We start from the raw sequence: 27,453 nt of genomic DNA, 5'->3' as shown, positions 1-27,453 counted from the left end.
TTATGAGTGACTGCCTGGCAAGAGCAATGCCCACCAAGCTGTCTTCATCCTCCTATTTCGATTATAGTCACTCATATAAAATATGTGGCAGAAATGAAACCACGTAAATCCATAAACTGGTTACTTTTCAATAAATACAAAAATCATTACCAGTCAAACACTATCCTTTGTGAAAAGCATAGAGATCTGTATTGTTTAAAATGGGACTGTCTTATTCGTATGCTGATGGTTCGGGAGTATTTCAGCCAGTTCTTCTTTATTGTTTAATCTTGTACAGAAGATGACTCACGGTCATGTAACCGAGACATTTGGCTTACGAAGCAAAGGACTTCTCACTGAATCACATCCTAAGTGCATCACATCCTAGACTGCCTGGCTGAGGAGAAGCAACACACAGGAAGGAGCAGCCGCTTTGTCTCCTAACTCAAGCTGGGTTAGCAGAGGTCTCCATGAAAAACGATAACACCATGGAAACATTAGAAATATGATTCGATTGTTCCTGGCCCAATTACCCTTACAAATGTGCTTGGCATCTTCCTATGACCTTCTACATCTAATTGGCAAAATTTAACAGCAGGGTAGAAAAGTAATAAATACAGGATTCTCATTTTAATCTTCCAGAAACACAATTACTATTTATTAATTTTTTCTCTCTTTGTCTTGCTGGAAAATCACTGAGTCACAGAAATAGTCATTTATGTAACCTTTATCCACATACTTACACATGTTTTAATATATCTATTCATTAGAATTTAAATTACTGAAATTGGATTAGTATTTTGAAGTTGTCACTTTAGTATCATTTTTCTCTGAAACTTTTTAATGCTTTCCACAGTTGCTATAAAAATAGTCTAAAATATTGCTGTTAGATTAATAAAGAAATCCAGCAGCTCAATACAGTAGACCATGAATGTACCAACAGAGCTTTTTAAGTAATTTTAATAACTTACATCTTATTTTTATGGGAATGGTGGCTTTTCTTTCAATTTAAAAAAAAAACTTAGCTGAATTATAATACTGGGTATTAGAAACTCTCCATCATGCACAACTTACTGAAGTGATAGTGATACTACTGTCCTGAATGCTAAGCCTAAAATTACAGTAGAAGATTTTTATCAAAATTTACCAACTATTTTTCTTTTTCCAAATAAATCTGTACTTTTTATACTCAGTTAAAAGTACTATGAGAAACAAATAGGAGGGAAAATCTAACTTTCTAAAATGCCTATTGAATATAATTTTAATATTTATTACTCATTTAGATTTAAAAACATGTTTATAGATTTCATACAACATATTTTGATCACATTATTTTCTCCTTGCCACCCTCCCTTTTTTGGATTCCAATATTGTCCTTGAAGTACAGCCAGAACAAGCAGAGCTACTGGTTCATTCCGTGCCACAGCAAGTCCTTCTTAATGTGCTCTGTTGCTGTTTCATGGACTTTCTCTAACTTCTCAATTAATCTAGTTGCTGATAAGCATGTCTGTGTATATTTTAATTTTGTCTTTTATGCCTATTTCTATTCTTGCATATAGGACTTCCAGCAATCACAGAGATCTAAACTGAAGCAAGAATGAACTGGCTACTGTTGCAGACACTGGAATTATTCAGCCCAGACACAGTACCTCACAATGTCAGGTACAAGCATGGCTAGGAATACAATATGCAGGAAAACTGAGGTTGCGTGTAAGCGAATGCCTATTCATTCTTTTCATAATCCTCCACACACAAACATTGAGAGACTAGATAGAACCCATCATCCTGATCTATAGCTCCATTTCCTTTTAGTTCATACTTTAATAAAACATCCACATGGTTTTCGATTACAAGCTTTAAAAGAGTGAACACTGGGCAATGCAATGCCTTAGATGACAAATGATTAGCATGAAAAGTTTTAATGTGTTATTGTGGATGAGGCACTGTTCTATATTGTATAACTTTATGACAGCGACATTATGCACATACTATCAAAGCCATTTCTGGAAAATAGCAAGAGTGACTTTTTCAGTGTTAGTGACATAGAAATTGCTTTGCTGTATTCGAATACATGCATTTGAGTTTGCCTGAGTGAGCTTCCACTTAGACTCAGGTTTTCTGCTGAGAAAAAAAAAAAAGATTTTTGTGGTAGCAGAATGGCTGCTGTATGTATTAAAGAATGATCTCATAGTTTTTGCAAAACTGCATTTCAGCAGACATACCTGTTCAGGCATGGAGAATTTGAAGCACTTTGAAGTATGTCACTGATGTACAGTTACCTGCTGAGGTAATGGCTAAACTGAGTTTGTCATATACACAAAATGGCAGCCATAATAACAGTGCAATCCTATTATTAGAGGGGAGACTTGCATTTGGGTGGGCGCTAGAGGAGTTATGAAAATGCTGTTTCTACATCAGTCCTTAAGCAGAACAGAAAATACCAGATCTAATTTGAGGAAGGAAGAAAGGAAAAAATGAAGAGAGATAGGAGGGAGGAGGAAGTAAGAAAGGAGAGGGGAGGGAGAGAACAAGGAAAGAAAGTAACTAAGGAATAACATTGAGAAGGAAGTATGAAAAAAAAAAAAAAAACACCGAGAAAGAAAAAAATGAATAGAAGAAAACAATAGAAAGTCCAAAAAGGCATGTTTTATATATCAAGTTAATATGCTATCGGTATTGCATAGACTGTAAAATAGAAATACACATTAGGAAGTATTCCATGTTATAAAACAATCATTACATTTATATTAGTTAATTGTTTTCATTTTACAAGTAAATTGTGCATGTGTTTGTATACAACAAAACATATACCATGAATCTGAAGTATTTTTAATACTTTAGAAGGCACTAAAATTACATAATGAAGTCAGCAGTAGAGGGGGACAAATGAAAAAGCTCCATTGCAAAGCTTTTCTTTTGAGAACCATGTACATACCTGCTTAAGCTATGCATTTGTATCAGGTAGAACAATCTAGATTGCAATGTGATAATCATCTAAAAATTTCAACAGCCTTTTATTTATTAATTTTCCATGCTTATTGAGGTTGACTGAGGCCCTTCCAATGTTGTTATCACTCATTGATCCTGACTAACAGCAATTCCACCAAACAACCTATCGCCTATCACTTTGGTAAATATGAAAAGAAAGAAAGAAAGATTCCAATCTGTTTCTATGCCAGTACCATGCCATTTTTATTACTGTTGCTTTATAGTACAGCTTGAGATCTGGGATGCAGATACCTCCAGATCTTTTATTGTACAGGACTGTTTCAGCTATTTTGTGATTTTGTTTCTCCACATGAAATTGATAATTGTTCTTTCAAGATCTGTAATAAAAAAAGAAGAAGTGTTGTGTTTTTGATCGGAATTGCATTGAATCTGTTGATTGCCTTTAGTTAGATAGCCGATTTCACTATATTAATCCTACCGATCCATGAGCATGGGAGATCTTTCCATCTTCTGATATCTTTCTTCAATTTCTTTCTTCAGAACCTTAAGTTGTTTTTTTGTTGTTGTTGTTGTTGTTTATACAGGTCTTCCATTTGCTTGGTTAGAGTCAGATCAAGGTACTTTATGTAATTTGTGACTATTGTGAAGGGTGTTGTTTCCTTAATTTCTTTCTCAGCCAGTTTTTCTTTTTGTATACATGAGAACTTCAGATTTTTTTAGTTCATTTTGTATCCAGCCACTTTGCTGAAGGTGTTTGTCAGCTGAAGGAGTTCTCTGGTAGAATTTTTGGTGTCACTCATGTATACTCTCACATTATCTGTGAATAGTGATAATTGACTTCTTCCTTTCTAGTTTGTATCCCTTTGATCTCCTATAGTTGTCTATTGACATAGAAATTGTTCTAGTTAGGACTTCAAAAATTATGTTGAAGAGATAAATAGAGAATTGGCAGCCTTGCCTTGTACCTGATTTCAGGTGGATTGATTTAGATTTCTCTCCATTTAACGTGATGTTGGCTGTAGGCTTGCTCTATATTGCTTTTACTATGTTTAGGTATGTGCCTTGGATCCTTGATCTCTCCAAATCTTTAGATCAATGGATTTGAATCAAAGACCCAAAAGTAAACCCACACACCTATGGAAACTTAGCTTTGACAAAGAAGCCAAAACCATATCATGGAAAAAAGACAGCATCTTCAACAAATGGAACTGGCCTAACTGGATGCTGGTCTGACTGGTCGAAATGGATGTAGAAAAATGCAAATAGAGTCATATTTATCTCCTTGCACGAAAGTAAATTCGAGTGGATAAAAGACCTCAACATAAAATCAGATATTAAATCTTTTAGAAGAAGAAGTGGGGAAAAGCCTAGAACTTAATGGCACAGGAGACAACTTTCTGAACAGAACACCAACAGCACAGGCTCTAAGATCAACAATCAATAAATGGGACCTCATGAAACTGAAAAGCTTCTGTAAAGCAAAGGACACTGTAGTCAGAACAAAACGATAGCCTAAAGACAGAGAAAGGATCTTCACCAATCCTATATCTATCTGACAGAGGGTTAATTCCAGAATATATAAAGAACTGAGGAATTTAAACACCAACAAACCAAGTAACCCAATTTAAAAATGGGGTACATAGCTAAACAGAGAATTCTCAACAGAGGAATATTGAATGGCAGAGAAAAACCTACAGAAATGTTCAATGTCCTTAGTCATCAGAGAAATGCAAATCAAAACAACCTTGAGATTCCACCTCACACCCATCAGAATGCCTAAGATCAAAAATTCAAGGGATGATGCTTGCTGGAGAGATTGTAGAGAAAGGGTAATTCTCTTCTATTGCTGATGGAATGTAACTTTATATAACCACTTTGGAAATCAATCTGGCACTTTCTCAGAAAATTAGAAATAGTGTTACTTCAAGATCCAGCTATACAACTCCTTAGCATATATCTAAAAGATGTCCTGCCATGCAATAAGGACATTTGCTCAAGTATGTTCGTAGCAACTTTATTCATAACAGCCAAAAACCACCAGATGTCCCTCAACAGAAGAATGGAAACAGAAAGTGTGGTACATTTAAACAATGGAATACTACTCAGAAATTAAAAACAAGGAAACCATAACATTTGCAAGCAAATGGTGAGGACTAGAAAAGATCAGCCTGAGTGAAGTAACCCAGAAACAGTAAAACATATATATATATATATATATATATATATATATATATATATATATGGTATATACTCACTTATAAGTGGATATTAGCCATATAATATAGGATAAACATACTAAAATCTATAGTCCTAAAGAAGCTATAAACAGTAAGGAGGAACCTAAAAAGGAGGCTGAAACCTCACTCAGAAGGACAAACAGGATAGACATCCAAAGTAGAAGAAGACAAGGAACAGGAGCCTTTCACAGGGGACCTCTGAAAGACTCTATTCACTGAAACTCATAGCCAAATTTCCTGCAGAGTGCAGGGAACCTTATGGAAGAAGGGAGAGATAGAAAGAACTGGAGGAGAGAGGAACTCTACAAAGAGAACAACAGAGCCAAAATATCTGGGCACAGAGGGGCCTGCAGAGACTAATACTCCAACCAAGGACCATTCATGGGAAGCACCTTTACACCCTGACTCAGAGGAAGTCCATAGGCTGCTCAGTTTCCAAATAGGTTCCCTAATAAGGAAATCAGGCGCTGTCTATGACATGAACCCAGTGTCTGTCTCTTGAGCACATCCCCCTGGGGTGTGCACCTAATATGCTAGGATTAGATAGAAGAGGAAGAAGTCCACCCCTATCAGGGGACTAGGGAAAGGGCATGGAGGAGAATAGAGAGGGTGGGATTAGAAGTAGAGGACGGAGGACTACAGAAGGGATATAAAATGATTAAATTGTAATAAATAAATTTTAGAAAGAAAGAAAGAAAGAAAGAAAGAAAGAAAGAAAGAAAGAAAGAAAGAGAAAGATAAATACTCTAAAGAAAGGCCATAATAGTAAACAAGATAAGACTCATCTTTATCACTAGGAAGTTAGGTGCTAAATTATGTATTTACAGATTCATGTTCATTAGCATTAATGATTAACATCAAAATAATGCATAACCAGCCCAAAATAAATATGCTCATTAGAATATTATGGGCTGTTGTATTGCCATATGGTATAGATAGCAAAATAAGTCATAATTTATAAATAAAACAAGTATAACAGTATTTGAGAATGTTGTATGTTCAAATTCTAACCTCAGGTTAGAACTTTAAAATACCAGTTTCTTAAGCAATAGGACTTTATTTTTCACTTGATGTTCAGCAGGTGAGGAAGGGGCCTGGTTCTTCACAGTTGCTCTGGTAGCATGGAAAGGTGACCCTCCTCACATCAGTATAAACAGTCATCTTTATGGCTTCCCAGATCATTGATGCTTATGATACCACCTTTAAGTGACAGTTCAAATCCCTAAAGAATAAAGGGTCTCCATGAATCTTTCTTATTACCATTATGAATACAAGACAGCAAGCGTCTCTAACACAAATGTATTCTTCAGAGCCTCAGAATTTTCAGTTAATTGTATTTGGATTCCCAACTTAATGATATAAAACCGGTAATGCCTTGGAGTCAGCTTTTCACTTTTGCACTAATTTTCTCTTCTTGATAATGCTATCTTGTAATAAACTTCAATAGTGGATTTAAATACCTTGTTAAATCAGCAAGAAAAAAATAGTGACCTATGAAATACTGCATCTTGCATAATAATAAACACTGAAAATGCTGTTGAAGTAGTGATGCAACACTATTGACACAAAACACATCTTGAGCTATAGGCAGAAACTCCATTGACATAGATAATGGCTCTCAGAAGAGGGAATTAGCCACTGTTCCAAGTTCTAAAAGACAGATGTTAAAAATAACAATGTAATTGACTTTTAAAATGTCAATTGAGGCAATGAATTATCAGCTCAATTTTAAAAATATTGGAAAAGCATAAAATGAATTAGGTACATTTTAGAGAACATAGAATATATAACTAATACAATTACAGAGAAAATTTTGTCTATGACTGTAGATATTTTAAATGACAAGACAACTCTGTTGAAAGATATTCGTTTTATGTTGTACTGACTTGAGTGCTCCTGTTGCATGCAAATGGCCCAGATTCCCTCAGAGTTATCAACTACTTGTACCACGGTAAAAATAATCAATTGTATTGGTTAATATTTGGACCAAAACCACAAACTTCTATTTCCCAGGTGTTTATATCCTTACAAGATTACCATATCTCCAAGTTATTTAAACCAATGAATCATTATTTTATAACAGAGAATAAACTCAAAATAAAACAAAAATATAAAGTGTCAGTGTATTTGTAAATGTTATAATTTGACCTACCCTGAATTTGTTATTTGCTAAAAAGAATGCATATAAATTTAAATTTTTCTCTACTTGGAAAAAAATTTTGCTACATACCAAAACTTAGCTTCTCTGATTTTAGGTTGAATCTTTACCTGCAGGGACTTTTTCATTTGTTTTTGTTTTGTTTTTTGTCTTAAAAGTTTGGTATTCTTGCTGATGCTACTAGCAGAGATTAATGTGAGTTTTCTTGGTCCTAGGGTCATGACTGTTACGACCAATTAATGAATGATGAGGCACAGAACACATTTTATATGAAAGAGGTTTATTAGATGAGATGAAGAGAGAGAGAGAAGGGAGAGCAGGACATGATGGGGGAAAGAGAGATGGGCACCCAAACAGAGAAAGGAAAGAGGGCCAAGAGGGCACCAGAGGGCAAGAGAGAGCAAGAGAGCAGGAGGCAAGAGCAAGAAAGAGACCACACTTTGCTCCCTGTAAGGGGCAAAGTAAGCACATCTTCTAGGTGTGGCCACCTGGCCTGCAAAATATGATGACATCATTGGTTGCTAAGCAACCCAGAAGCAGGTGCTTAAATACTAACATTCCTCCCTTTTTCTATAATTAAAAAATGAGGAACTTGGGCAACTTCTCATGTAAGACAAGTTAAAGTATATACATTTAGGTTCATTGGAAACAGCTCTTTTTATATATTTTTTATTTTTTATGTTAATCTCAGGTTATTTACTTTGTACACCAGATGTAGCCCCCTCCCACATTCCTTCCCAATCCCACCCTCCCTCCCTCATCTTCTCCCTGCCCCCTTCTAAGTCCACTGATAGGGGAGGAGGACCACTTCCCCTTCCATCTGACCCTAGCTTATCAAAACTGGCTGCTATGTCCTCCTCTGTGACCTAGCAAGGCTGTTTTTCCCTCAAAGAGGAGGGGGGTAAAAGAGCCAGTCATTGAGTTCATGTCAGAAATAGTTCTTGTTCCCCTTACTAGGGAAACGCACTTGGATACTGAGGTACCATGGGCTACATCTGAGCAGGGGTTCTAGGTTATATCCATACCTGGTCCAGATTCTGACTATTACAAATAAAGGTGCTACAAACATGGTTGAGCAAATGTCCTTGTTGTGTACTTGAGCATCTTTTGGGTATATGCCTAGGAGGGGTATAGCTGGGCCTTTAAGAAGCACTATTCCTAATTGTCTGAGAAAGCACTAGATTGATTTCCAAAGTTGTTGTACCAGTTTACATTCCCACCAGCAATGGAGGAGGGTTGCCCTTTCTCCACAACCTCTCCAGCATGTGTTGTCATTTGAGTTTTTGATTTTAGCCATTTTGATGGGTGTAAGGTGAAATCTCTGGATCGTTTTGATTTGCATCTCTGTCATGGCTAAGGACGTTGAGCATCTCCTTAAGTGTTTTTCTTCCATTTTATATTCTTATACAAAAAATTCTCTGTTTAGCTTTGTACACCAATTTGAACTGGACTGCTTGATTTATTGCTTTTCAACTTGTTTAGTTCTTTATATATTCTGGATATCACCCCTCTGTCAGATACAAGGTTGGTAAAGATCCTTTCCCAGTCTGTGGCTGTCGTTTTGTTCTGAAAACAGTGTCTTTTGCTTTACAGAAGCTTTTCAGTTTCATGAGGTCCCATTTATTGATTGTTGCTCTTAGAGCCTGTGCTGGTGGTGTTCTGTTCAGGATGTTGTCTCCTGTGCCAATAAGTTCTAGGCTCTTCCCCACTTTTTCTTCTAACCTATTTAGTGTATCTGATTTTATGTTGAGGTCTTTGATCCACTTGGACTTTAGTTTTGTGCAGGGTGATAAATATGAATTTATTTTCACTTTTCTGCATGTAGACATCCAGTTGGACCAGCACCATTTGTTGAAGATGCTGTCATTTTTTCATTGAATGGTTTTGGCTTCTTTGTCAAAAATCAAGTGTTCATAGGTGTGTGGGTTTATTTCTGGGTCTTCTGTTTGGTTCCATTGATCCTCCTTTCTTTTTCTATGCCAATACCATGCAGTTTTTATTACTAATGCTCTGTAGTACAGCTTGAGTTCAGAGATGGAGATACCTCCAGATGATCTGTTGTTGTACAGGATAGTTTTGGAGATTCTGGTTTTTTTGTTTCTCCATTTGAAGCTGAGAATCTTTCTTTCAAGGTCTGTAAATAATTGTGTTGGTAATTTGATGGGAATTGCATTGAATCTGTAGATTGCTTTTGGTAAGATGGCCATTTTCACTAAGCTAATTCTACCAATCCATGAGCAGTGGAAATCTTTCCATATTCTGATATGTTCTTCAATTTCTTTCTTCAGAGACTTAAAGTTTTTTCAAACAGGTCTTTCACTTCCTTGGTTACAGTCACACCAAGGTACTTATGTTATTAGTGGCTATTTTGAAGGGTGTTGTTTCCCTAATTCCTTTTTCAGCCCTTTTGTCTTTGATACACAGGAGGGCTTCTGATTTTTTTTTGAGTTGATTTTGTATCCATGCACTTTGCTGAAGGTGTTTATCAGCTGTAGGAGTTCTCTGGTTGAATTTTGGGCGTAGCTCATGTTTACAATCATATAACCTGCAAATAGTGAAACTTTGACCTCTTCCTTTCAGATTTCTATCTCCTTGATCTCCTTTAGTGGGCTTGTTTCTTTAGCTAGGACTTTAAATACTATGTTGAAGAGATATGGAGAGAGTGAGCAGACTTGTCTTGTCCTTGATTGCAGTGGGATTGATTTAAGCTTCTCTCCATTGAGTTTAATGTTGGCCATAGGCTTGCTGTATATTGCCTTTACTATGTTTAGGTATGTGCTTGTATCCCTGATCTCTCCAAGACTTTAAAAATGAATCGGTGTTGGACATTGTCAAATGATTTTTCGGCATCTAAGGAAATGATCATGGCGTTTTTCTCCTTCAGTTTGTTTATGTGGTGGATCACATTGATGGATTTCCTTATGTTGAACCACCCCTGCATGCCTGGGATGAAACCTACTTAGTTCTGGTGGATGATACCTTTGATGTATTCTTGGATTCGGTTTGCAAGAATTTTATTGAATATTTTTGCATCAATGTTCATAAGAGTGATAGGTGTGAAGTTCTCTTTTTTTGTTGGTCTTTGTGTGGTTTAGGTAGCAAGGTGACTGTGGCTTCATAGAATGAGTTTGGTAATGTTCCTTCTGTTTCTATTTTGTGGAATAGTTTGGAGAGAATTGGAGTTATCACTTCTTTGAAGGTCTGGTATAATTCTTTGCTGAATCCATCTGGCCCAGGGCGTTTTTTTTTTGTTTGTTTGTTTTTTTTTTTTTTTTTGGAAAGGAGACTGTTGATGATGATGACTGCTTCAATATCTTTGGAAGTTATAGGTATATTCAATCTTTCTACCTGATCTTGACTTAATTTTTGTATATAGAATCTATCAAGAAAATTGTCCATTTCCTTTAGATTTATGAATTTTGTGGCATATAGGCTTTTGTAATACGACCTAATGATTGTTTGGATTTCCTCAGTGTCTGTTGTTATGTCCTCCTTTTCCTTTCTTATTTTGTTGATTTGGATGGTGTCTCTCTGCCTTTTAGTTATTTTGGCTAAAGGTTTGTCTATCTTGGTGATTTTCTCGAAACAGCTCTTGGTTTCATTGATTCTTTGAATATTTTTATTTGTTTCTAATTGATTAATTTCAGCCATGAGTTTGATTATTTCCAGCCATCTGCTCCTCTTGGGTGTATTTGCTTCTTTTTTTTCCTAGGGCTTTCAGTTGTGCCATTAAGTTGCTTGTATGTGATGTCACAAATTTCTTCTTAAAGCACTTAGTGCTATAAATTTTCCTGTGAGCAATGCTTTCAATGTGTCCCATAAATTTGGGTATGTTGTACCTTCATTTTCATTGAATTCTAGGAAGTCTTTAATTTCTTTCTTAATCAGCTGTCATTGAGCAGCATGTTGTTCAGTTTCCATGGTGTGTAGGCCTTTTTTTTAATTCCATTGTTGTTGAGGTCCAGCTTTAGTCCATGGTGGTCAGATAGAATACAGGGGATTACTTCAATCTTCTTGTATCTGTTGAGGCTTGCTTTGTGACCAACTATATATGGTCTATTTTGGAGAAAGTTCCATGGCATGCTGAAAATAAGATATACTCTTTTGAGTTTGGGTGACAAGTTCTGTAGATATCTATTAGGTCCATTTGAGTTAGGACCTCTGTAAGTGCCTTATTTCCCTATTTGGCTTCTGTCTAGATGATTTGTCTCTTGGTGATAGTGGGGTATTGAAGTCTCCCATTATTAGGTGTTGGGATCGATGTGTGATTTAAGTTTTAATAATGTTTCATTTATTAATGTAGGCATTCTTGAATTTGGGGCATAGATGTTCAGAATTGTGATGTCTTCTTGGTGGATTTTTCCTTTGATGAGAATATAGTGCCCTTCCTCATCTTTTATGATTAAATTTGGTTGGAAGTCTATTTTATTAGATATTAGGGTAGCTATCCCAGCTTGTTTTCTGGGTCCATTTGCTTGAAAAACCATTTTCAAGCCCTTTACTCTGAGGTAGTGTTTATCTTTATTGCAGAGGTCCATTTCTTGGATGCAGCAGAATGTTGGACCCTGTTTCTGCACCCATTCTGTTAGTCTGTCTTTTTTTGGAGAGTTGAGTCCATTGATGTTGATAGATATTAGTGACCAATGAAATTTATTTCTTTTTATTGTGGAGTTGGTGGTCTTAGTGTGATTAATCGCTTGTTTACTTTTATTTTTTGTTGGGATATTATCTGTGTGTTATGTTTTCTTTGGTGAAGTTGTCTTCATTGGATTGGAGTTTTCCTTCTAGTATCTTCTGTAGGGCTGGTTTGCTATGTAGATATTGCATAAATTTAGTTTTATCATGGAATATTTTGTTTTCTCCATCTATACTGATTGAAATCTTTGCAGGGTATAGTAGTCTGGATTGGCATCTGTGGTGTCTTAAAGTCTTCATGACACCTGCCCAGGCCATTCTGTCTTTCATAGTTTCTGATGAGAAGTCCAGTGTGATTCTGATAGGTCTACCTTTATAAGTTACTTGGCTTTTTTCCCTTGCTGCTTTTAATATCCTTTCTTTGTTCTGTAGATTTAGTGTTTTGTCTATGATGTAATGTGATGTGTTTCTTTTCTGTTCTAGTCTATTTGGAGTTCTGTAGGCCTCTTGTATATTTATGGACATCTCTTTCTTTAAGTTGGGAAAATTTTCTTCTATGATTTTCTTGAAAATATTTTCTGGACCTTTAAGCCTGGATTCTTCTTTTTTCATCAATTCCTATTATTCTTAAATTTCGTCTTTTCATGGCTTCCTTGATTTCTTGGATATTTTGTGTTTGGGATTTTTCTGATTTGACTTTTTCTTTGAGAGAAGTATCAGTTTCTGCGAGTGTATCTTCAGCACCCGAGATTCTTTCTTCTATCTCTTGTATTCTGTTGGTGATGCTTACCTTTGTGGTACCTGATCTTTTCTCTAAGTTCTCCAACTTCAGGGTTTTCTCAGTTTGTGTTTTCTTTATTGATTCTGTTTCTGTTTTCATGCCTTGCACCATTTCCTTCTTTTGTTTGAATGTGCATTCCTGTCTCTCTATGATGGTCTCTATTTTTTTTGTTGTTGTTGTTGTTCATTTCCTCTCTATATGCCACTAATCGTATCTCTCTTTGGCTGTATTTGCCTGTGTTTCTTTGAGAATTTTGTTTTGGCCAAATCTTTGATAGATTTGTTCATTTCCTCTTTAACTGTCTGAATTTGTATGGCTATTGCTCTAAGAGATTTGTTTTGTTTCCTCTTTATGTGCCTCAAACAATTGGGTAAGCATAGCTTTTTTTATTTAATTTTATTTTTTTCTTATCAGTTACATTTTATTAACTCTGTATCCCAGCCATGTCCTGATCCCTAATTCCCTCCCAGTCCCTCCCTCCCTCCCTCCCTCCCTCATCTCCACCGTGCCCCTTTCCAAGTCCACTGATGGGGGGGAATGAGGTAAGCATAGCTTTAAAGTCATTTTCCTGTGCTTCCGATGAATTGGAGTATCTATCAATTTTGGGGGTTTCTGTTGAAGCTATAATGTCCTGATTTATGCTGGGGCAAGGAGCTCTGCCTCTGCCATCACTGTCCCCAGGCAATGAGCTCTGAGCTGAGAATCTCAGTGAGCCAGCTCTTCTGAGGAGAAGGGAGGCCCAAAAAAGGGAGTGCAGGGAGATCAAAGGATTCTTTCTCTCCTTCCAAACAAGTCAACAGGTGACCCTAAACCAAAGTTCTCACTTTGTGGGATGTTCCCTCTCATTTAGAAAGCCTCCCCATTATTTCTCTGACTTCAGTAGTGCTTCCACTCACCAACTCAGATGGTTCAGCTCCTCAGCAACTCAGAAACTGTGCTGTACTCATCCTTGCAAACGCCCCCGGGGACTTCCTTATCTCAAGTATTCTTTAGTTGTAGGCTCTCATCTCCATTTTAGCATTGTAAATCTATACTAAATTCATCCGTTTAGGGTTCTCTCTTAGGAAAAAATGTTAACTACAAGAATCTAGATTTTCATTAATGTAAATTTTTGTACTTTAATTTTTTTTAATTCATTATAATTTATTCACTTTGTTTTTATTAATGTTTTTTTATTTTTTATTTTATTAATTACAGTTTATTCACTATGTATCCCAGCTGTAGCCCTCTCTCCCATCCTCTCCCAATCCCACCTTCCCTCCCTCGTCTTCTTCTATGGCCCTCCTCCAGTCTAATGGTAGGGGAGGTCCTCCTCCTCTTCCATCTGACCATAGTCTATCATGTCTCATCAGGACTGGCTTCTTTGTCTTCCTCTGTAGGCTGGAAAGGCTGCTCCCCCATCAGGTGGAGGTGATCAAAGAACAGCCCATGAGTTCATGTCAGAGATAGTTCCTGATCCTATTATTGGGGAACCTTCTTGGATACTAAGTTGCCTTGGAATACTTCTGTGCATACCTCTAAGTTATCTCCATGCATTTTTCTTGTTTGGGGTATCTGTTTCAGAAAAGACCCCTGTGCCCAGATTTTTTGGTTATGTTGCTCCCTTTAATCTCATCCACTTGCATTTGCTGAACACTAATATAATTGTGTGAGATATTCTTAGACATTTTTGTACTATATACATAAATAGACAATATCTATGATGTATAATGAATGTGTTCTTATATTTCTATGAAATTATAAATCATAACTATCATTCCATGTTACTATCATTTTATTGGTGCTTTTCATTGTACTGTAGTGCAAAGATGAAACCCGTAAATAGAACAATGTCACATGAGCAAAGTGCAATCCAAAGTTGCAGTAGCTACCTTCAGAGCAGTTGCGCAATTCTCCTTCCTCATGATCCAATTCATGTCGGAATCAAAGTTTTCTCTACCCATGTTAATGCCAACACAAGACTGTTTTTATATGTGGGTAGTTTTGTCTTAAATATAAGTGTTTCATTGATATATGGTCAATTTAACTTTATTCAGTTTAATGCAGTTTTGTTTGAAGAAAATCAATTATAAATCTTTATTCCATCAACTTATCTAAGAATTGTACAACTCCGTATTGGTTCTCCATATTGATTCTAAAACAAAATCGCATGTAATCAATGATTCTTTTTTAAATGTAGCATTAATAGCATGTTCAGTAAGTCAGTGGTGAAAGGTGGATCTGAAAGAGGCAAAAGCTTGGTGGCAGCAAGGATGATCTTTTCTAGCCATTCCATTAGATAGAAGCATGAATGATTTTTTTTTTTAATGATATCCTGTTACCTTTAAACCCAGAAACACTTCTTCCATTGGAAATTTCTGTTGTCATACTGCTTTGGGAACATCTGTATAAGGAGTGGTCTTTAGGACTTGGGGGATTATAATAAATCCATCTAGAAAATCGAGCCCCTCCAAACTTAAGGCTTTTAAATGTACTGATTCAACTTCTTAATTTAGAATATTATTTATAAGTTCAAGAATCTAAGAGATAAGTATACTTAGAGGGACAATAGTCTGTCTAAGATTAAAAAAAACTAATTCAGACAATAATCAGTTTCTTAAGTTATATCACATATGGCATATCTTCCAGATACATTTCTGAAATACAGTAGTTAACTGGGTTCATTTTTTTTTATTTCAGAAGTTACAGGTACATAAAGTATGTATAAGATAAGATTTTCTTATTTGTTATTTGGTGATCAAAATTGTTGCACTCACTACTATACTACTCTCAGCAATTTTTTAAATTAATGCATGAGATAAGTATTAAGCAATAGTTGTATAGAAATAATTACAAATCCCTAAATGGATTATGATAGAAAACACAGAAAGGCCTTGAAACAAATAAGGAAATGTAATGTGATTTGTGATAAAAGATTAGAAAATGATCACTAGGTAGGGAGGGGATCATTTAAACAAGAACCATGATATGAGGAACTGGTTAAAAATAGGGAGATAGTGCTGACAGGAAGTCAAGATAAAGAAGCAGACTGTTGAGGTATGTGTCTTGTATCCCTGATCTCTCCAAGACTTTAAACATGAATGGATGTTGGATATTGTCAAATGCTTTTTCAGCATCTAAGGAGATTATCATGTTTTTTTTTTTCTTTCAGTTTGTTAATATGTTGGATCACAGTGATGGATTTCCATATTTTGAACCACCCCTGCATACCTGAGATGAAACCTACTTGGTCATAGGAGATGGTATCTTTGATGTGTTCTTGGATTCGGTTTGCAAGTATTTTGTTGAGTATTTTTGCATCAATATTCATCAAGGAAATTGGTCTGAAATTCTCTTTCTTTGTTGGAACTTTGTGAGGTTTAGGTACAAAGGTGACTGTAGCTTCATAGAATGAGTTTGACAGTGTTCCTTCTGTTTCTATTTTGTGGAATAGTTTGAAGAGAACTACAGTTAGCTCTTCTTGGAAGGTCTGATAGAATTCTGTCCTGAAACCATCTGGTCCTGAGCTTTTTTTTTTTTATGGGAAACTTTTGGTGAGCAAAAGTTTTTGTACTTTAAATTTTTTTAATTCATTATAATTTATTCACTTTGTTTTTATTAATGTTTTTACTTTTTATTTTATTAATTACAGTTTTTTCACTATGGGCATATAGGAATGACAGGGAACAGGACAGGAGCCTACCATAGAAGGCTCTACCTGCTGGGTATCCAGGCAGATGTTGAGACTCATAGCCAAAGTTTGGGCAGAGTACAGGGAATTTTATGAAAGAAGTGGGAGATAGTAAGACCTGGAGAAGACAGAAGCTCCACAAGGACAGCGACACAGTCTGGGCACAGGGGTCTTTACTGAGACTGATACTCCAGTGAAGGACCACTCATGGAGATGGACTGGAACTCCTGCACAGAGATGGCCTATGGCAGTTCAGTATGCAAGTGGCCTCCATAGTAATGGGGACAGGGACTGTCTCTGACCTGAACTGATTGGCCTGCTCTTTGATCACCTCCCCCTGAGCGGGGAGCAGCGTTACCAGACCACAGAAGACAATGCAGCCAGTCCTGATGAGACCTAATAGACTAGGGTCAGAGGGAAGGGGAGGAGGACCTACCTCCCTTTTCAGAGGGACATGGGTGGGGAAGAGGTAGGGTGGAATTGGGAGAAGAATAGAGAGGAAGGTACATGGGGAAGACAAAGTAAATAAAATGTAATTAATAAAGTAACATTAGCAGAGACTAAAAACAATTGACTTACAAACAATAGACAAAAATAATACTGTAAAATACAAAGATTACTTTTAAATCATTAAAGAAGGACTTACAAATCAGTGGACAGATGAACAAAGAGTACAATGGGTCAAAAGCAGGGATATAAAGTGAATAAATTGTAATTAATAATATAATATAGTAACACTAATAAAGAAAAGGAGAAAATGGGTTATTTGATATTAAATTATATTCATTTTTATTTATCTGCATTATGGCATTTGTATTTATAATTTTTAAAACATAGCAAAATAAAATATTTTTAAGACTTTGAAAAAAAGAAAAAAAAAATAAAGGAGACTGAAGAAAAACACTGACTGTCAGGGAAGCTCTGCATTTCATAGAGTTTACTAGAGCTGGTGATTGAAGATGGCAGGAAAGAATGCATAAGTTTGGAATGTCTTTAGAGAGTCAGTAGCTCTAGAGAATAGGAAAGTCAGAGGCACAGCAGCTATCATAGGAGAAAGAGACACAGGTGTGTGTGTACATACATATCAATGTCTACATGCGTATATACATATCAGAAGGATTGATCAACTCGTAGTTCGAATAATGAATATGTATTTATCAGACACATAAGGAGAAGAATGACATTCCAGTAGACAGATTAAAGAGTAAACATACAAGGCAGGAAACAGCAATTTTGTACCATGGTAAAAATTTTATGACCATGCTTTCTGGGTCATAATTCATCTCTCCAATAAAAAGAAATGGAATATCGAAAGGCAGGGTGCAAGGGCTGCATGATTATACTAGGGGAGCCCATCAAAGCTTATGTTAATCCTTTTACTGGCCCTCTTTGGGTAGGCTTATTAGCCATCATAGAATGCACTCTGCTGACCTGGAAGTTTCGGAGAAGCTCTAGGTTGGAACTTTGTTTTGCTAATGTGCTAATCAATGAAGGTAGCTTCTCTGCACCCCCCCCCCGTAAGTGTGGGTAGTGTTACAGTGTGGTAATTAGAGTGTCCCTTTCTATCTGTAGATCCTAATCTGTGGTTCAGCCAAGCGCAGAATAACAAGATGCAGAGAAACAATATGCGAACTGAATATGTATACTTTTCTCCATATTTCAATAAGAATTTATTTGCTTGCATTTATTTTTGTATGAATCATCCCAAGTAATATGGATATAATTAAATAATACAGAAGGGCCAGGATCAGTTAAGTGCAAATACTATATGGCATTTGACATGAGATATTCTGTATCAGCAAATTTTGGAATATACTGAGTTCTATGAAAACAATTTCCCAAAGGAACTATGGAATAAATATAGTATGAATATTATTAATACGTAACTCATATTTACATGTTTTGATTTTTTCTGTGTATGAAAATTATATATTCTGCAGAACACTGTATAGTATTGAAAGTTACAAAATTCATTGTAACTATTTTAATTATGCAGTGTTGTAAGGAAGACATATTAAATATAAAATAAACAACAAGATGGAATATAGCTTTAATTATTTGAATTAATCTATTATTTCAATTTATAAAACACATAGCACTCAGAAGATTTGGCAATATGAATGCTGTAAATCTGAAGCCAACCTGGGCAATATAGCATGTTTGAGACAACCCCATTGCAAGTGATTCCCAAATATTCCACAAAGGAAAACAAATACAAACAAAATGCTAAATATGATGAAAATTTTAGGAAAAACCTTATTTGTGAAGAAAAGCCCAACTAGGTACATAAAATATACATATAAAATTGTCAAAGAAGAACTTCAATAAGAGTTGCATTAAAAAGTTTACAGAAAGGTTTTAAATCATCTAATTGCCTGGAACACTGAGGCATTCCTCACTGACAGCTATAATGACCATGGCTGGCTTGTAGGTATGTGTTCAGCCTCTGAGTAACTGATCTGCTTCTGGCATACTCCTGTAATATCCTTTTTTTTTTTTTTTTTTTTTTTTAGTATTCACTGGTATTTCTGTTTAGTATACACCTTTGACTAATGTTTATGCTTGATGATTACATGTCTGCCTGGCTCCTTCTCTAGGTCATGATCTTCTGTTATTGTTTATCTTTGTAATCTCAACTCTTGTACATGGTTACTATTATTGAATAAGAAAATATCTTATTTTCTCCTCTATGTTTTAGTAGAATTGTAGACCACACTGCTACTAGTTTCCTTGCTTGGTGAAGAAAAGAAATGCAGTTTACTTGACTATATGAGATGCAAAATTTGAATGAAACAAGCTGATGATCTTGGTTTCAAGTGCAGACATACTTTTCATTTTAAAATAAGATTAAACTTTTCAAAAATAGAATGTACAACTTGATTGTTGTACTTTAGAAACAATTGTGAAAAATAGCTTCTCTTCAAAAGCGCCTTTTACACAAATATGAAGTCTTGGGCATGCATGCACATATGTCCGTGGGCATGTTTATGAGAGGCTGTTTGAAAGTGTTTTAAGTGACATTTTGATATCTGATGTAGTATGTCACCTTGGATATCAGACATAGAGATGCACAAGACATGGATAGCCATCATTATCTACTTTTTACATAAAATCAAGGTATAAAGCAAAATTTCTCTTTGTAGAAAAGTATACTGCTTTACACTTCTTGAATTGTCCCTGTTCCACTGAAAATCAATAAATTTCTACAGTAGCAGAAGACAGCTTTCTTACAACTGAACCCAAAACATATATAAATTTCACTTTAATCTATATAACTACATATAACTTTAATATATAAAGCTATATAACCTTGTATGTAAGTATATATATATATATATAACTTTAATATATATATAAATATATATCACTTTAAATATTCAACATCTATCCAAAGTGGCATTTTATCATAACTCAAATGTAAGATTTTGGCATTGAGACTGGAAGAACCTTTCAAAAGGACACCATAATGCTTCTTCTCACTTGTCTTTTTTCACTTGGAAGGAAACCAGAATCATTCTGGATTCCTGATGAAGAGTATGCTCTTTATCACAAAATAGCTCTTATTTTAGATGTTTCTTTAACAAATGTGTTTGTTGACAATCATTTGTGGCTATATTTCTTAACCCTTCTCTGAAAATAATACAGTGCTTAATCTCAGTCTCTATAGCTGTCATATACTCAGCCAGTGCATTAATTTCAATTTTCTGTCTAGTTATAAGGAGTGTTCATAACAAGCCAATTATTTTAACTACGAATTCTTGGCAGCTCTCTAGGAGCTTCATGGGGAAATTTTTTGCCTCCAGACATTATTATGGACATACAATTAGCACTGTTAACAAAAACTGACAATACCAGGAATTGATTTGGGAATAGAGAAAATATTCAGTTCTCAAGATAGTTTGTGATTTACAAAGTGCTGCCCTCTTCAAAATGATGTGTATGGATTAATTGCCTCACAAGAATCTAAAATACCAAGTGGTTTGTTTTCGTAATGACTAAACTCTGGGATCCTTTCCACAAAGCACAGGTACCATACATGCGGAATTGCTTCTCAGCCTTTGGCTAAAATCAGGTTCAGAACATGAGGCAGCAGTGAGCATCGAGGGAAACGGAGAGACTTGCTTTATGGTGGCAGAGGGATTGCTTTCAGGTGTTGACTATTAGACCACACCCCCTGTGTTAGCTTCTTTCCATCAATGTGATAAAACACCATGACCAATGAAAATTATGAAGAAAGTGTTTACGTGGACTTACAATTCCAGAGGATTAGAATCGTGATTTTGGAGTGAAGGCATGACAGAAGAAACTTTTGAGAGCTCACATCTCAAACCACAAGCAAGGTGTAGTGAGAATTAGTTTGAAATGGTGTGTTTTAAAAACTCAAGACAGTGACACATGTCTCTGCCAATAAAGCCAAACTTCATATAACTTCTCTAACAGTTCCACAAACTGGGTACCAAGTTTTCAAACATCTAAGGATATGGGGGCCATTCCCATTCAAACTAGCACATCCCCTTTCACCTACAGGTTACCTATGTGGTGGGTTTTTGTTGTTTGTTTGTTTTGTTTTCACTTTGCATGTTCAGCTCAATTAAAGTGAAATTTAATTAAAAAGCAGCAACTTCCAAAGCAGGGCTAGCAGATGTTTAATCAGTGGACTAGGAGAGAGTCAGAGGTGGGGAAGAAGGAGGGAGGGTGGGATTGGGAGGAGACTAGGAAGGGAGCCACAGCCAGGATACAAACTGAGGAGCTCTACAAGGAGAGCAACAGAACCAAAAAATCTGGACACAGGGGTCTTTTCTGAGACTGATACTCTAACCAAGGACCATGCATGGAGATAACTTAGAACACCTACATAGATGTAGCCCATGGCAGCTCAGTGTCCAAGTGGCTTCCCTAGTAAAGGAAACAAGAGCTGTTTCTGACATGAACTCAGTGGCTGTCTCTTTGATCACTCACCCACACCCACCCCGCCAGCGGGGAGCAGTCTTACCAGGCCACAGAGGAAGACAGTGTAGCCAGTCCTGATGAGACCTGAAAGGCTAGGATCAGATGGAAGGGGAGGAGGACTGCCTGTATCAATGGACTGGGGGAGGGGCATAGGAGGAGAAGGGATACAAAGAGAATAAATTGTACTTAATAAAAAATAAATTAAAAATTGAATAAATTGTAATAAATAATAATATTAATAAAGGAAAAACCGTTGCAACTTTTTATTCTGCAAAAGCTCCATATTTCTTGTCCCATTTGTTAAAAGTTTGAATGGACCATTTTAGAATGCCAGCAAAAGCCTTGGGCTGAAGACGAGACATTTAAAATGACATCACCCCTCCACGCCTCCAAATATTCTCTCCATTTCCATTGAGTTTTAAGGTATTATATGGTTATTGTAAGAAAGGGTGGGCTTTTAATATTTACAAGTTAAAAACTGTGCTCTGGGTAGTGGTAGCATATGTCTTAATCCCAGCACTTAGGAGGCAGAGGCAAGTGGATCTCTGAGTAAGATGCCAACTGGTCTACAGAGCAAGTTCCAATATACAGCCAGGGCTATAGAGAGATACCCTGACTCAGAAAACAAACAACACTAGGATAATAGATTCGGCTCTTAGCCTTCATATTCTCTCTGTCATCAAAGAACATATTTTCAAATTCCATGACTTTACAATTATAACAAATTGAGTAATTAAAGCACATTCCAGAGAAAACTATACTTTTAGATATGTGTAAACACTGACCACTTCTGCAAAAAGAGTGACTCCAGAGAGCACCAAAAGAAGCATTTCTTCTTACTATTTTCCCCAAGTTTGTGAAATCTTTTATTATCCTGAATAATTGCAAAGTCGGCAACTTAGGGTTATATGTCAAACTTTATGTAGAAAAAAAATGTACATTAAAATTTAAATACAAAAAAAATTGACTGCTAAACTTTTAAGGATTGAGAGTTGGGCAAAAATAGTAAATGATAAAATCTGAGGTGACACTATTTAAAATTTCAGAAGTGGTGCTCAGGTGTCATATTTCTGCCCAGTCTTCATGGGGAGGGCTGGTTTCAGCACAATGCTTGCCACCTTGGAATTCTCCTGGTAATTGTTATACAGATGACTATGTTTTAGATAACTGTCATCTATGGCTTTTTCATTATTAGCAGTTATTTTTCAATTAATAGTTTAAATAGCTTCATAATCTTGCTCTGCAATTTTAACATAACCCTCAACAAAGTCTAAAATCGGTTCCCAATTTCTAAAGTGCAGTTTTAATGAAGCTAATGGTATCTGTTTTCCCTGTCAACTCACTTTAAGTATTACATCAGCCATCCTCTTTTTCTAAGAGCTTTCCACTTACACTGGCTTGCACATTAGAATGTGCTAGTGTATTGTATTTCACTTAATGTGTTTGTTGATATTATTGCTGAAACCTAGGGATTTTTGTTTTTGGTTTGACACATTTTCACATTTAGAAGACTTAAGGAGAAATGAATTTCATTATTTATTATTCATTAATTTTTATCTGCAGTTCGTTGTGGTTTATATTAAAAAGAATTTTAAATTATAAAAGTAATATTTATTGTTTTTCTACATCTCATATCTGTTCTCATAATATAAATTGTTAAATAACTTGTGAAATCAACCAGTGAAGAATTATACCTTTAATATGGTTTAAATGACTAAAGTAAAATTCTTTATACCTTATGATAGAATACATAATTCCATTAGTAAATATCATCTGAGTGAAATTCATAATGTTGGTTCTTCCAGGGACATTGCCTATTGAGGCACCAGAGTTAATAAAGGAACAAGAGTTGTATTGATTATGTTTAATGAGTCTTTTAAATTAATGGGTCACCTGCTGGTTCAGAAGGCAGTGCAGATCTCTAAGTGGGTAAAAATGAGCGGTTTGAAATTGATTTATAGGTCTTGAAATCAATGATGAACACAATAATGGTAACAGAGCTTTCAACTAAATGATTTAACAAATATAATCAAACATTAACATTATGAATATTTCTGGGAACACTTAAGTTTCTATATTATCTAGTATATGATACCTGGGTTCATTAGCAGCATTTCAAACCATGCAAATCTTATATTTAGAGTCTTTTATTGCGATTTTATTTTCTAATATCTCATAGTATGAAGATAGAGCCATTTTCAAATATAAGAAATTAAGACTGAAAAGTCTACAAAGAGCTGATCTTGTTACAGGCATTTTGCTACTATTAACTCTGACATGAACAGTGAAATTATTGCTAATAAGCTTACCTTAGTTGTTGACTATCATGCAACACAAGTCACTTTTCACCATAAGTGGGTAGCAGTGTGGCAGAAACACAAGTTGCAAACAGATTTCAGTGACTATAAGAACCAGATATTTTCAGATTCACCAAGATACTATAAAACTTCCATATTTAGATGGCTGGCAAATTGTCATTTCTGTATATAATTATTTAATTAACAGCTATAATATAGCCAAGTAGGTAATATTATTTAAATTTGGATATATTGAGCCTAATGAAAACTTTCTAAAATTAGATGACAATGGTGAATGCATAATTTACTATATTTGAAAATGCTGAATTGAACTCTTTGAAGGATGAACTTTTTTGTATGCAAAGTATATTTCAGTAATTCTGGTTAAGAAACATAGTAGTAGATATTTTTTCAGTTGGTCAAGTTCTTTTTTTATGATTTTTAGTTTTTTATATTAATCACAGGTTATTTACCTTGTATCCCAGCTGTAGCCCCCTCTATCATTCCTCCCCAATATCACCCTACCTCCCTCATCTCTGCCCTGCCCCTTTCCAAGTCCACTGACAAGGAGGACCTCCTCCCCTTCCATCTGACCCTAGCTTATCGGGTATCTTCAGGACTGGCTGCAATGTCCTCCTCTGTGGCCTAGCAAGGCTGCTCCTCCATCGGGGGGGGGGGTGAAGAGGGGGGTGTTTCATATGGGTTTTCCAAATAGCATTTAGTAATATTTACCTCTCTTTATATCCCTTCCTATTGTCTTTCTTCTTACACACTTCCCCTTTAAATTCCCTGTTCTAATTATTCATTTAACTATTTTTAACACTATGTTCAAAATCTCCTTACTTGAAAGATTTCTTGATCTCTTATTAGCTGTATAATTTCTTTCTAACTGTGGGCATTCTAAATTAAACAAACACATATGAAACATAAAACATAATTTTCACTTCTTAGAGAACATATGTAATATCTGGATCTGGGTTACCTCACCCAGGACGATTGTTTCTAGTCTCCCATTTACCAGCAACTTTAATATCTCTGAACAGCTGAATACTATAAAAATGCACTGCATTTTTATGATGTTTTCATCCACTGATGGACATTTTGGCTGTTTCCAGTTTCTGGCTATTGTAAATAAAGCAGCAATGAACACAGATGAACAAATATCTCTGTTGTAAGATACAATGTTTTGGGTGAATGACAAAGGGTGGTATAGCTTGGTCCTACAGTAGTCCAATTTTCAGTGTTTTAATGAGCCAGCACACTCACATCTGTATTGACTATACAAGTTTGCACTTTCACCTACAATGGATAAGTGTCACCTTTCCTTCAATCCCCATCAGTTGTTATTTATTTTATTGATATTGTCCACTCTGTCTGGTGTATGGTGAAATCCCCAAACTGTTTTAATTTATTTTTTCTCAAGGAAAAGGATGTCAAACCTCTTTAAAGTGTTTCTTAGCCACTTGCATTTCATCATTAGAGGAAAGTTAGAGAAACTTCTCAGCCCTGCCCACATGTGTTTATCACTACACTCCTTTCAAGACCTTTGGATCTCCGCAGAAGAGGTGAGGGATATATAAGGGATTAATTGGCTGACACCATGCACAAGAACCGCACAAGATCAAACCAGACTAAACCCTAGCACAATGTAGGGGAAGTAGGAACACAGTTTTACCCCTAGCCTAGAATCTATTCATGAACAAAAGCTGCTAAGAAAGAAAATACCAGTTTTCCTCGAGTGAATAAAGCTGGGAATCTCACCTACATTGCAAGGCAGGCCCCATGCTCAGAAGTAATAGGCCAACACAAATTGAACTTCATTTTTTTATAGATTTTTGGGGTCTTTTCTGAGACTGATACTCCAACCAAGTACCATTCTTGGACATAACCTAGAACCTCTGCAAAAAGATAACCCATGACAGCTCAGTCTCCACATGGGTTCTCTAGTAATGGGAACAGGTACTGTCTCTGAAATGAACTCAGTGTTGGCTCTTTAATCACCTAACCCTGAGGTGGGAGCAACCTTACCAGGCCACAAAGGAAGACAATGCAGCCAATCCTGATGAGACCTGATAGGCTAGGGTCAGAGGGAAACAGAGGAGGACACCCCCTATCAGAAGACTTGGATGGGGCATGGGAGGAGATGAGGGAGGGAGGGTGGGATTGTTAGGGGATGGAGGAGGAGTTATAGCTGGAATATATATACAGTGAATAAACTGTAGTTAATAAAAATAAATAAATAAATTAGAAAAAAAAACAATTTTTGCTTGGTAGGGAGGTTGGAGTATCTGGGAGAGTTTGGAAGGTAGGGGAGAATATTATAAAAATATAAAGCATGAAATTTTTAATGAATACATTGTAAAGAGAATAAAAAATAAAACTCACAGAAGTATGCGATATAACTCTAGAAATGTTCTAAATACATTAAATAGTAAGCATCAATGTAACTGTTATAAATTCATAAACTTTTCAATACGTGTATTTTTTGTTTCCTCACTTATTTTTTAATTTTTTTTTATTAATTGCACATTATTCACTTTGTATCCGCCCTGTAGCTCCCTCCCTCCTCCCCTCCCAATCCCTTCCTTCCTCCTCCTTCTTCACACATGCCCCTCCTTAAGTCCACTGATAGGGGAGGTCTTCTTTTCCTTCCTTCTGATCCTAGTCTATTAGGTATTTTAAAAATAACTTTCCTTACATTAATAATGTTGGAAACAGTACTAGTGAACTTGTTTGCCTTTTAGGAAATACTATACTGATTACTTGAAATAAAGCTGATGCCTATTTCTATTTGTTGTTTGCATTGTCATAAGTGAAACAATAGGAAAGTGATGTGAAATGTTCATAATCTCATGTAACCTCCATTCCCACCACTGTGGTGTCATCCATCTTAGCAGATTGCTGCATTTCCTTGCCCATTCGTCTGCAGTCGTAGGATCCTATGAAACACACGTGCACTTCCATAGGAGTGGCAGATATTGTCAGTCACTCATACAATATTCATTTTTCTCTGCTGCCTTACAAATGGAGGTAATTTTTACTCAGGAAGTGGCATTACCCAAGTGCTCTGTTAAATGTCACAATCAAAGTTTTTCTGTCAGGTAGAGGGACAATGAGACACAGGTCATGGCTCTAAAAAAGATGTAAATGTAACTGAATGAGCTTTGAGGGAAGATTGTGAAAGCAGCCAGGGTCAGCTGTATCTTCTAACATCCTGAAATATAAAGAAATGGCCAGGAAAAAGCCTTATGTATCTAAGGCCCATAGAATTCAGACTAGAACAAGATTAGGCTGCTGTGACCTCAGAAACACATTGCAGAAGTCGTGTAGTACTTAACCTTCAGTCTATTGTTTTGTGAGAAAAATAATAATTTTATTTGTTATTTAAGAAGAATAATGTCCATTCTTCAAGGTGAACAACTATGGAATTGTTATATTGAAAACTTTACCATCCATAAGAAACACTGGTCCAGTGTAATTTGTCTGCTTCTAAGAAAAGAAAAGAAAAATGGTTGCTTCTATTCCCCCCCCACACACACACAAATATTGTTGTAGAAAGCATCCACAAAAGCAACCTCTTAAGGTTTGTTATTCTATCATAACTAGGATGTGGCCCACAGGTAGAGTTGAAAAGCTAAATGTTATCTTAAATTTTAATAAATAACTTTCTATTATCTTACATAGACATGTAGAAATTTGCAATGCTTCTAGTTAAAGAGTGAGCTTCCTATTTTTAAATGCAAATTGTTAGTTAATATTATTAACTCCCATCCAAATTATTAATATCCAATGTTATA

Source organism: Meriones unguiculatus, chromosome 10 (assembly GCF_030254825.1).
Source record: "Meriones unguiculatus strain TT.TT164.6M chromosome 10, Bangor_MerUng_6.1, whole genome shotgun sequence".
NCBI classification, from domain to species: Eukaryota; Metazoa; Chordata; class Mammalia; order Rodentia; family Muridae; genus Meriones; species Meriones unguiculatus.
Note: the sequence above shows the minus strand (reverse complement) of the source record.